The sequence below is a fragment of the Bison bison genome, unplaced genomic scaffold (assembly GCF_000754665.1).
Source record: "Bison bison bison isolate TAMUID 2011002044 unplaced genomic scaffold, Bison_UMD1.0 scf7180017858048, whole genome shotgun sequence".
NCBI lineage: Eukaryota > Metazoa > Chordata > Mammalia > Artiodactyla > Bovidae > Bison > Bison bison.
Genome location: NW_011488621.1, coordinates 590359 through 603879, shown reverse-complemented (window position 1 = coordinate 603879; position 13521 = coordinate 590359).

The following is a 13521-nucleotide window of genomic DNA, read 5'->3' as shown; positions in this document are numbered from 1 at the left end:
CACAGGCTCCTCCATTCTTGGGATTCTCCAGGCAAGAACACTGGAGTGGGTTGCCATTTCCTTCTCCAGTTAATTTGCTAGTGTGGCTCACAGAACTGCGAAAACATCTCACCTACTAGATCATCAGTTTATCATAAAAGGATATAACTCGGGAGCAGCCAGATGGACAAGAAGAACAGAGACAAGGTGTGGGGAAAGGGTGGGGAGCTTTCGTGGGCTCTTCAGGTACTACCCCCTCGGCCCTTCTAGGTCACTTACCCACAAGTTCTCTGAGCACCTTCTTCTGGGCATTTTTAAGAGAAGATTCTTACACGGGAATGATTGACTGAACTATTGACCGTTAGGTCCTCTCTCCTCCCTGGAAGTCAGAAGTCACAGGGCTGGCTGTCCCAACTCTCAGTTCCCATCCTACGATGCTTTCCAAAAGTCACGATTATCACAACAAAAGACTCTCATCACTTTGGAAATTTCAAGAGTTTTAGGAGCCCTGTGCCAGAAATGGGGACAAAGACTATGCATTTCTTAAATCACTATATCACAACAGTCTAAGCTAAACTTCCTTGCTTCTTGGCCATCTAGTTGAAACTATGACAGAAGACTGATGAAAGGCAGACAGTTTAGGATCCGACAACCTGAGAAGAGGCCATGAAGCCCACCTCTAGCTCTTACTGGCTTACGTTGTGTGAACATTTCCAAACTTTTCAAACATCATTTTCCTATTTGGTAAACTAGGAATGAAAGTGAGAGTGAAAGTCACTCAGTCCTGAGCGACTCTTTGAGACACCATGAACTATATAGTCCATGGAATTCTCCAGGCCAGAATACTGGAGTGGGGAGCCTTTCCCTTCTCCAGGGGATCTTCCCAACCCAGGGATCTAACCCAGGTCTCCTGCATCGAAAGCGGATTCTTTTACAGTTGAGCCACAAGGGAAGCCCGAGAATACTGGAGTGGGTAGCCTATCCCTTCTGCAAGGGATCTTCCCGATCCAGGAATCACACCAGCGTCTCCTACATCGCAGGTGGATTCTTTACCAACTGAGCTATCAGGGAAGCCCAAATTAGGAACAGTAAAACTACCTGCCTCTAGATAAATCTGTATGCAGGTCAGGAAGCAACAGTTAGAACTGGACGTGGAACAACAGACTGGTTCCAAATAGGAAAAGGAGTTCATCAAGGCTGTATATTGTCACCCTGTTTATTTAACTTATATGCAGAGTACATCATGAGAAATGCTGGACTGGAAGAAACACAAGCTGGAATCAAGATTGATGGGAGAAATATCAATAACCTTAGATATGCAGATGACACCACCCTTATGGCAGAAAGTGAAGAGGAACTGAAAAGCCTATTGATGAAAGTGAAAGAGGAGAGTGAAAAAGTTGGCTTAAAGCTCAACATTCAGAAAATGAAGATCATGGCATCCGGTCCCACCACTTCATGGGAAATAGATGGGGAAACAGTGGAAACAGTGGCAGACCTTATTTTTTGGGGCTCCAAAATCACTTCAGATGGTGACTGCAGCCATGAAATTAAAAGACGCTTACTCCTTGGAAGAAAAGTGATGACCAACCTAGATAGCATATTGAAAAGCAGAGACATTACTTTGCCAACAAAGGTTCGTCTAGTCAAGGCTATGGTTTTTCCTGTGGTCATGTATGGATGTGAGAGTTGGACTGTGAAGAAGGCTGAACGCCAAAGAATTGGTGCTTTTGAACTGTAGTATTAGAGAAGACTCTTGAGAGTCCCTTGGACTGCAAGGAGATCCAACCAGTCCATTCTGAGGAGATCAGCCCTGGGATTTCTTTGGCAGGAATGATGCTAAAGCTGAAACTCCAGTACTTTGGCCACCTCATGCCAAGAGTTGACTCATTGGAAAAGACTCTGATGCTGGGAGGGATTGGGGGCAGGAGGAGAAGGGGACGACAAAGGATGAGATGGCTGGATGGCATCACTGACTCGATGGACATGAGTCTGGGTGAACTCCAGGAGTTGGTGATGGACAGGGAGGCCTGGTGTGCTGCGATTCATGGGGTCGCAAAGAGTCGGACACGACTGAGCAACTGAACTGAACTGAACAACTATTTCCAGGGGTGATACTAAAAATATTTCACAATTAGTATTTCATGGATCCTGATCAAGCAGAATGGGTACATTGGCTAATCAGAATAGATTAGTTATAAACAACAAATATGACCAGACCAGTCACTGATTATCAGTCTTATCTTGCTTACAAAGTTCTGGGGAGACATACAATTTTGTTCATTTATGCATCTGTTTATTACATATTTATTACCCATATGCTAGGGTCCACTTGCTCTATTGGTACTGGGAATATAGAGATAGATAAACACAATTTTAATGAAAGAATCAAAGACTAATGAGATAAATAAACATATAAATTAATAATATAATATATATGTATGAGGAATTATTGATATTGAGCTTTATTCAATTATCACTTGATTTTGGGTTTCACTCACATCCAAGTCTCATGCCTTAAGTTTGATGTTTAGTCCTGCATTTTGAGCTGTCTGCTGGACATTTTCAGCTAACTGCAGTTATTTCAAACAAAATAACATCCCAAACCAAACAACTTTCTAGAAAAATACATTTCTCTACCTTATATTTCGGAAGGATGCTGTTTCTAATGTCTTTATTGTCAGGCCTAAAATTGTAAATTTATCACTGGATCTTTTCTATCATTCGGGTCCTATATCTAGGCCTTAGCCAATCCTGTTGACATTTCTGTGTCCAATCTCCCTTCATTCTTTTCCATGTGCTTAGTTGCTCAGTCGTGTCTGATTCTTTGCGACCCCATGGACTGCAGCTCTCCAGGCTCCTCTGTCCATGGGGATTCTCCAGGCAAGAATAGTGGAGTGCAGTTGCCATGCCCTCCACCAGGGGATCTGCCCAACCCAAGGATCAAACCCATGTCTCCCACATTGCAATTGGATTCTTTACTGTCTGAGCCACTGAACTCCTTTCAAGGCCCACGTCAGTTCAAACCTCACTAATTCCTGCCTGGGCCCTTCTGTGTGTGAGTCACTCAGTTGTGTCTGACTCTTTGTGAACCCATGGACTGGGGCTCACCAGGCTCCTCCATCTATGGGATTTCCCAATCAAGAATACTGGAGTGGGTTGCCATTCCCTTTGTCAGGGGATCTTCCCAACCCAGGGGTTGAACATGGTCTCCCGCATTGCAGGCAGACTCTTTACTGTGTGAGCCACTAGAGAAGCCACCAGGGAAGCCCCTTCTTCTAGGCCCTTTGATTTGGCTCGTGCTGTATGTATTCCCGATTCTTAACTGTTTTCAACACATTGTCTGTTTTTTGTTTATTCTCCAAAACCTGTTCTATCTCTACGTTCTGTTTTCTATATGCTAATCCTTTTGGAAATTAACCTGCTCTTGTATTTTCTTATGTAAGCCTCGTTATGTAAGAATGTTATGCATCTCATTCTCTCTCCCCTCCTGATCTATCCTGACTATTAGCGACATGAGCAAAAACTTGGCATATAGTGGGACGTTCAGGAAATATGTGGTGAATGAATGAGCAAATGAGTGGAGGAATAAATGATTCACCACCTTCTTCCCAACCCCTCAGATACAATTGCCTGAATTCCTACGCAACTTTATCTGTTTGTCTTTTGCCCAACTCTGGATTCTCACAGTTTTAGCGTATCATCTCACCAGTCATTACTTCTCACAGTTCTTAGAACTCTTGAACAAATATTCCTTCACATCACTAAAAAATTATAATTTTGCTTGACCATGATTTTTCTTCTATTGATATTACTGCAACATTGTTGCTAAAACAAAATTCTCCGTCTTTTAAAAATGTATAGCTTTGACATTAAAAAGCAACTTTAGCCTTAGTCCTTTAGAACAACCTATCAAAAACTCATTTTCTTCTGCACCTCGATGAAAGCAAATTAAAGAATGTAGATTAAAACTCAGAGTATGTAAACCCTGCTGTTTCTCATTTGCCGTGTTAATCAAGGCTGCAGGAAGAAGTTTCTGCCTCCATTGCCCTATGTTTTCATTTTCTGTTTCTCCTCTCAGTCCTTGCGTTCCATGCCATCCATCTGAGACTCTGATACTTTCCCAGATAAAAAATGGGTCTTATTCAGACATAAACTATCCAAAATACTTGTGTTAATTATAGTACATCGACAGAGAACCATTGTAAAGTCACAGAGTAACCTGTTTTACTTTAAAACTTTTTTTCTGAATGATAAAATATATGTTTATTTTTAGCAAACTTAAAGATAACGAACAGAGAAACACACTAGGCAGCATATGCTAGGTGCCAAATTAGTGGTCCTGACGATGAACAGGTCAGCAGAGCTGTAATGCCTGATTTCCAAATGACTGGATCCGAATTGATACTACGACATTCAGAGGAAAGGAAATCTGGACCTATATAATCCTAAAGGAGACACTTCTGCTTTTACAAATCTCAATTTACTTACATTTTAGTCACATTTCAAAAGAATTCCTTATTTAGCTCCCTTTCTTATTTCTCACTTTCCCATAGCATTTGACTCATTGCAAAATTTTATATTCATGTTTAATGAAATGCTCTTTTTTACAGAAGTTAATACAAAAAATTGCTGCAACAACTTAGCAGATCTGTTTGGGGAATTTCTTTCAACAAAGAGAGGGCTACCATCAGCCATTTTCACTAAAAACCGATTTAGCAATCATCATTTAGGAGGTAGCCATGGGATATTTATTTTTTCAAGAAAGGCTCTTAAAGGTGCTCTAATTTATGTGGCCATTTAAAAATATTGATTATTGCCTAGTGGCATGGAGATATGGATGCTGAAATCAGGAGTGAGTTATGGATTAGATAGTTGAAAAGTTATGCTCTGGATGCATATCTGCCTAATTAAACAGAAGGCTCAGTGGTAAAGACTCTGCCTGCCCATGCAGGAAGCGTGGGTTCAGTCCTGGAGAAGGAAATGAGTCACTCCATAATTCTTGCCTGGAAAATCCCATGAAGAGAGGAGCCTGGCGGGCTACAGTTCATTGGGGGGTCACAAAGAGTAGAACACGACTTAGCAACTAAACAACAACTACATACATATACTTTTAAGTGAGACCCTCAGCTTTGCGTATCAAACAAGAATATAGAGCAAAAATATCTACTTATGAAGAGGAAAGGCAAAACTCTTACAAGCCTGTAGCTATCAGAAAGCCTCAGACTCAGAAACACCCCATGTCATTTGATGTACCCAGCTGAGTTTCTACTGTTTGAGCACCACCTTTACTTCTGCTGGGAATTGTCTTAGCACTTCCTGATGTACCTGAATAATGAGGTTGCCTCACCTGTGAAATAATTATCACACGAGCCACCATCACCCATGGGATGTTCAGATCATCATCTGTGCCAACTCATTGTCTGCTGGTAGGCTGTCTTCCTTCTTATACCTGTCCTGCTTCTTCTCTTTAGTGCAAACACGTTATTTAATCAAACGAAAACTAACTTGGCAAACAGCATAAAATTCATCTGCTCCTTCTTCAAATCACCACTGAATATAGATTTCTCATCTCCAATTTTATATTTGAAGTATTGAATTAATATAAGACAGGCATATTTATGGTTACCGAAGCTGATCTGCTAAAGAGAAAGGGAAATAAAAAGCTGATGGGAAGGTACATGTACCAAAATTTATTATTTGGCAAGAGAACCAATAAAAAAAATAAAATTATTTTTCTTATTGAGAAAGTGCCAATTTAGTTTAAGATAGTGTGATATATATCTTTCCTTTAGGTTTCATGAAAATGTTCCACATACAGAATGCATGTGCATACTGGGATTCTTTTGGAAACCAAGCCATGGAAAACTCCATTGTAAACTTAATTTTCACATGCACACACATAGAAAATAGAGTTTTTTGATGTTCACAATGATGGCTTTACTGCTTTTACAATAATTGCAAAAAGACACACAGCAGAATCTGATAGTGGTGAACGTTAATCCATTCTGAATTTCTGAAAACAACTCAGAATAGTACATGGATGGTTTTACGTGATAAGTGGTTTAGATTTCTGAGTATTAAGTGTCTAGATTAGCTCCTTTATCCATTACAACCTTTTTCTTTTTGAAAGTGTTGGAAAGTTAAAAATTGGATTTCTTACGCTATCTCACAAGCATGGTTCTGATTACAAACCAGTTGCTACCCATTATAGAGACTTGGTGGGTAGACTTGAAGGAAGGGTCACCTTCTGAGACTTCTAGGCCAGTGGTTCCCCAAGTTTGGTCCCTGAACCAGCAGCAGTAACATGACCTGGGAACTTGTTAGAAGTGTAAAGTCTTGTCCCCACCCCAACCTACTGAGGAACTGTTGAGGTAGCTCCAGCAATCCGTGTTTTCGTTTAAGCTTTCCATTTGATTTTGATGTACACTGAAGTTTGAAACCACCGTTAGGCTATTGGTAGCTGATTAGGAACATAGTGGACACAAGGTTCCTTGCACAACAGTCCATTTTCTACCTTCCTGAATGCTGAGATGCAATCAAGCAGATGCATCTTCCTGATCTGACTTCCTGATTGAAAAGAGTGTGCATTCTCCCGACTCTCTGAAATGAGAAGCAATGATATCCCTCACCTTGGTGTCTTGTGTTTAGCGTGGTTTCAGAGGCAGCCTCCAGACAGGAGGTGACCTAGTGGGCCACCTGTATTGTTCTGGAAGTCTGAGGAGGATCACCCTAAAATTCGCTTCTTCTATCTATCCTAAACTCTCATGAGCATCTATTTCTATTACATACTTTTTACTTAAAATACCTAGAGTGAGAGCTGTTTCCTGCACTGAACCATGGTTCCACCATTTACTGAGGCAGTTCTGAAACATGGACCCCAAATACTTTGCACGTATTTTTCATGGAGAGGTGGAATCTCCCTTTGGATTCAGAGTTTGTGACTGCTTGACCAATAGCACACAGAAGTGACACAATTCTAAGGTTTTAAGAAATCGGCAGCTTCCACTCCTTGTCTATTGGGACACGGACTCTTGTAATGCAGACGCTAATTTGTGAGGAAGTCACACAATAGGCAGCACTGAATTACCAACCATATAAATGAGAAATGTTGGATGAGGATTTTCCAGCCCCAGGAAAAGAAGCCCAGCTGATGGCACAGGGAATAAAGATGAGCCCTCCCTGCTGAACTCTGCCCAAATGGAAGACTCAGGAGCTTGGGGGGCAGGGGGGTGCAGATTATAAAGTTAGCAAAAGTTTACAAAGGCTTTTTAAAAGTCACTATAAAGTTTATAGTAAATATCATTTTGCCAGTCTGATGTTCTTTGATTTGCCTTTCTACTATCCCTAATTCCTCACTCCAGTATTCTTGCCTGGAGAATCTCATGGACAGGGAAACTGGGGGGTTACATCCATAGGGTTGCAAAGAATTGGACAGGACTGAAGCTACTTAGCACACACACACACCCCTAATTCCAGGGCTTTATTATGAACATTACTCTTAAATAAGGTGAAACTGATTAAATGTGGACACTGATCCTTCTTAATTAGATAAAAACATCAGAAGACTCTGCTGCTGTTTTAAGTCTCCAGGTTTTCTCGTGGTGTGCTATGTAGCAATAGCTATCTGGAACACACTCTAAACCAGAATATTTGTAGAATTAATACCAGGATGTCTAATCTAGGCCAGAGAGTGTTTTCATAGTTTGGGTTCCCCTTAAGCAGACCCAGATATGAGGTGGTTGGGGCATGACATTACAAACAAGATAGGAGGGGATTTTGAAGACAAGAGATCTGTCCATAGCTCTTATATCAAGTGACAGAGCTGGTTCTAATATTTTCTCTAAGTCCAGTTATGTGAAAGCAGAATGTTTTCTGCCTTAAAGGCACCTGTGTACTAGAAAGAATGTACGATTTTCTCTGTACATATTTTCAAGAAGGCGTAACTTTCCTCTTTTCCAGATGAAACAACAGAAGTTCAGAAATGTTAGCTAATACTCACAGCATCACATATTTAAAGAGTGAATGGCATGACTGGGCACCGGTCCCTGGTCTCTCTGAATCCTATGCAATCTTCAATCAAATGGAACATAGTGAAGCAGAAACTTGGCCATTCTTATTGAAACTGTAGATCTTAGTGAAATCAGGCAAATTAGATAATTCAAGACCATAATAACCCCGTGAAGGTTTGTAAGGGGAGGGAGCATACGATAGAGAGGTTAATGAAGTTGTTCAAAGGTACACAAAGAACACATGTAAATCAGGGGATCTGGATTTAGGCTTCATGTTCCAGAACTTATGCTTTTTGCAGACCCTGTCCTGAACCAAAGGACCACCTAGAAGATCACTCAGTGAGGACCATGGCTAAAGAAATACGAGGTCAGGTCTGAAAGACAGTTTTACCAAACAAAATCTGTAAACTTAGGCAACCTTTAATGTTTCCTATTTGTTCATGGAAGAAGTCCATGTAAGACAATCCCAGGAAGAATAAGAAAGGTGTGGAATAAACAGATACCTCCCTCCTTTTTATGTAGTAAATACTATCCTCTGTTTTCTAAACACTCTGATACAGGATGAGAAATTCTAAGTCCCTTTAAGTTCCTTGACCTCTCAAACCACATTATTACTAAATACAGATACTCAATCTCAATTTGAAACAGGAGAAAATACATTATGTAGATATTAGATTCCTGCCAGATATTTTTTGTAGCAAAATAAAAATGTGAGAATATTACTTCACAGTTTGTGTGGCAGGAAAAATGCTGCTTTTCATTTCTTCCAGAGAATAAGCGGGTGCACGTCCGTGGGCCCTCTACTATGCCGTTACCACTTTCTTCGTAGTATATAATAAAACCCAAGAAGAATCTCTGTTGTTCACAATGTGAGTCTGGAAAAGAGAAGACGTATCTGTTGACCAGTCTGATACTCCAATAGAGAAGGGCTGTCATTAGAATCTTGTGTACTATCAAGTGGGAAAGCAGACTTATATTGCAATTACTTTCCTATTAGCTGCTGCCCATTGCCCCTGACAGGTATAAATTAGATCTCGCTGGGTTGCCTACAGATTAATGAGTTCCCAAATTGGCATTCAATTGTTTGGGAGTGAAAGGCAGAAAAGGGAGGGAGATGCAAAATCTTTATACACCTGTGATTAGAGGATATTTACTTTCATTTCATATTTTTCTTCCTTCCTCAGTATCGCTTGGGTGATAACTGACACTTCTATCTGAGGATTCCTTTCTGAGTAGCAGAAACTTGCAGCTGAGGCGAGGCCAGAATTAATAATTTGCGTGAGCAAACACACAGCTGCTGTTTGTGGAGAGAGATTCTATTAACGAACAGTGAATTCTCATAATTAGCTGAGCGGTTTCTGCAGCTGCCCGCCTGACCCCCAGACTACACAAATTGTGGGTGGTGTTCGGCCTCGAAATCAATCTTACCTAATTACTCTAAGCATGTTCCTCCAGTCCTAATGACTGCAAAAAATTAGACATTTCTTACTCATTCAAATGCTCTTCTTATTAGATTTTCCTTTGTACCTAAATTTATATTTTTCTATTAGCATTTCTAAGAGTGTACAGGTGTAGTTACAAATCAGGCACAGAGACATATAATTCATGTTCCTGCAGGCATGCACCCGCCAATGTCTGCAAACAGAAGCAAGATTGGCGCCCCCCGAAAGCATCATCTCCCCAACTACAGAGAACATTCTTCAGACTGGTAGTTATTCAGAGCCCTGTTTCTCTTCTATCCCCTGGGTTCCTTGCACTCATCTTCCACTCCTCTCTTCCCCCATCCAACTCCTCCGAACTCTAGTCAATTAAAAAGAAAGAGATTATTCAGGCTACAGGTAAGTCCCCACCTCACGGAAGCCAGATTTCTACTTGTCATTCTGTCACCCTGAAATCAAACCAACTTACTTGACACTGATTTACTTGACAAGGGTGTGTGGCTGAGTGTCCCACTCTCAGCATTGCCTGCCCACATTACAGCAACTTCTAAGACACGCTCGGTATTAGTTTGTGCAGATAGCTAGCTATGTTTTCTTTTCAGAAGCCAAGTTACGACACAGCCTCCCTGCTGGCTGGAACGGATTTTGCTGGTCTTCTGTCCACATTCCCTTAGCACAGGGAGTTATGTCTGCTGCTACACTGAGAACATGTGCCCACAGCCCAGATAAATTGTAGATACATCGCTTTTCACTGAGCCTTAAGAAATGTAAAAGTGCTTATGCTGAATTAAGGTTATTACACTAGGCAGTGTGGGGACCTGTACTCAGAGAACAAGGTTGACTCTTTTTCCTCCATGAACAATATCCAGGTCTGAGATGAATGAAACTACTATGAGCATCACTAGGAAGCCTTTCACTGAAGCAGACATGAAGCAGAGATGCTGATCATGAAGAGTGTAACAGGTGTTTTCTTGGCAGTGAAGTTACACGTGCAAACACTTAGAGGTAGGACATGCTTTTGTGTTCCAGGAACTAAAACACAGGCCAGTGTGGCAAAGGATCCAACACTGGGTAAATCAGAGTAAAAAACTAAATGGTTCAAAGACTAAGCATAAAGAATGCTTTTAAATATCCTTTAGAGAAACCAATGTCACAATTCAATGATCATTATAAATTCTATTAGAATTATTGGTCTTAAGATGAGAAACAACAGAATCCTCTAAAATTGCGCACTGAGAAAAACAAATGTGATCTGATTTAGCGGGTTGTGAGTTATTTTTTTCTTCTTCATCAAGCCCTAAGTCTATTTGTCTTAATGGCAACTACATTAAAAAAAAAAAAAGTTTGTATGATAAGACTTCATTGAAATAAAGATCACATCAGAGCTCAAACAAAAGAAACAGAAGGAATTTTGCAAATCAAACCTAGTGAACTCTGGGGTGTGGAAAATAGAACATTCCCTACCCTCAATCCCAAATCACAGGCTAGCACTCACATTAGAACCTGAATCTTTGGAGCAAGCTTGACCTAACTAGGTGTAAGTGGATGTGGGAAAGGCTTACTCACATATCTCAGTTAAGGAAAAGGATTGTTACATTCACATGGCAGGATGAGAAATGAAGAGACACTGGCTTCCAGTTACCCAATTTGGAAACAATCAGAGGCTAATACATGCTCTGTAGGGAAAGACCGAGGTACACCACTGTTAAGAACCTGGACATCTCCCTCTGAGCCTGGGTGGTTTGGGGCATCAGATGAGGTTATTTCCTGTGGTCTTATAAACAGAAAAAAAGTATATTTAAAGACAGACCAAAGCCATTCACATGAAGTAATTAATTTAGGGTTAAATATATAAGCAGCATTATGTAATGTTTTAAAGTATATGAACATTCCAAAATTGTCAGTTTATATTTGGTTATAAGCCAAGACCAACTCTTTAAAGAAGAATTTAATTAACTTTTCAGCACATAGTAGTAAGATGAGGGAAAACAGTCCTGAGACTTCCTCTGTCAGGGGTAATTAGGATCCAAGTTGCATAGTTCTCTTGATCCTGTGTACCAAGGGGGCTGGACATGAACGTAGGTGATAATCAGGGCTATGATTGGATGATAGGACATATTCGCACATAGAAGAAGTCATTTAAAAGGTTTTTTACTGTAGGCTGTTGTACCTGAAATTTATGGCCAGGACCTGAGTTTCCAAGGATGATTCTTAGTGTGATTCCTGCACATGCATTGGAATCACTTGAAATGCACACAGTTAAAAAGCAGATTTATAGGCTCACCACTTACTGCCTAAACCATAACCGGAGGGGAGCAAGGGAGAAGACTGGACCATAAATTTCCAGTGATTTTTATTCTCACTAAAGTTTGAGGATACTGCTTAGGGTAAGAAGATGAGATTCATTAAGATTTACACTAGAAGAATGAAAGGAATTCAATTTATGAATGGATATTATAGAAATTTTAGGTTTTATTTTAAAGGAAATTTTTCAGTATAAAAATTTACAATTCCAAATTTAAATTCTGCTTAACTCATCTTGTTTGTGTGACTCCTACAGTAACCACTAGTCTGGATAAAGATCACTGAACTCACAATATTAAATGCTTGTGAAGTTGTGGAGCCACAGGAACTCTTGTTCATTGTTCATGGGAACACAAAATGAAACAATCACTTGGGAATTCTGGCGGTTCTTAACAAAAGCAGTCATACTCTTACCATATCATCCAGCTATCACAGTCTTTGGGATTTACCCAAAGGAGTTGAAAACTTATGTCCACAAAAACCTGAATATGGACGTTTATAACAGTTTTATTCATAACTGTCATAACTTGTAAGTAGCCAAGATGTCTTTCAGCAGGTGAATGGATTAATAAACTGAGGTACATCCAGCAGACAATGGAATACCATTCAAATCTAAAAATAAATATGATATGAAGCCATTAAACAATATGGAAGAGTCTTAAATTCATATTACTAAGTTACAGAAATTGATGCAGAAAGATTACATACTATATGATTACAACTATATGATAGCATGGGAAAAGCTCAACTAGGGCGATAATAAAAGGGTGAGTGGTTTCCAGGAGTTGGGAGGGAGAGAGATAAATAGATGAAGCACATGGGATTTTTAGGGCAATGAGACTACTCTGTATGAGACTGCTACAGTGGTGGGTATACGTTATGATGCTTTGGTCCAAATCCATAGAATGCACAACATGAAGCGTGAACCCTAATGTAAACTATGGACTTTGGATGGGAATGATGTGTCAAGTAGGCTCATCAGCTGTAACAAATATATCACTCTAGTGTTGGATGTTCATAGTGGGGAAGGATATGCCTGTATGTGACAGAGGGTATATAGGAAATCTTTTTATTTTCTGCTGAAATTTGCTGTGAGCTTAAAACTGTTCTAAATTTTTAAAATAAGTAAATGCATCTTAAAAAAAAATCACTGAGCAGCTCAGAAACAATTGGGTTGTTGGTGCTTGAAATACCACATTCAGATCAGATCAGTCGCTCAGTCGTGTCCGACTCTTTGTGACCCCATGAATCCTAGCACACCAGGCCTCCCTGTCCATCACCAACTCCTGGAGTTCACTCAGACTCATGTCCATTGAGTCAGTGATGCCATCCAGCCATCTCATCCTCTGTCGTCCCCTTCTCCTCCTGCCCCCAATCCCTCCCAGCATCAGAGTCTTTTCTAATGAGTCAACTCTTCTCATGAGGTGGCCAAAGTACTGGAGTTTCAGCTTTAGCATCATTCCTTCCAAAGAAATCCCAGGGCTGATCTCCTTCAGAATGGACTGGTTGGATCTCCTTGCAGTCCAAGGGACTCTCAAGAGTCTTCTCCAACACCACAGTTCAAAAGCATCAATTCTTTGGCACTCAGCCTTCTTCACAGTCCAACTCTCACATCCATACATGACCACAGGAAAAACCATAGCCTTGACTAGACGAACCTTTGTTGGCAAAGTAATGTCTCTGCTTTTGAATATGCTATCTAGGTTGGTCATAACTTTCCTTCCAAGGAGTAAGCGTCTTTTAATTTCATGGCTGCAGTCACCATCTGCAGTGATTTTGGAGCCCCC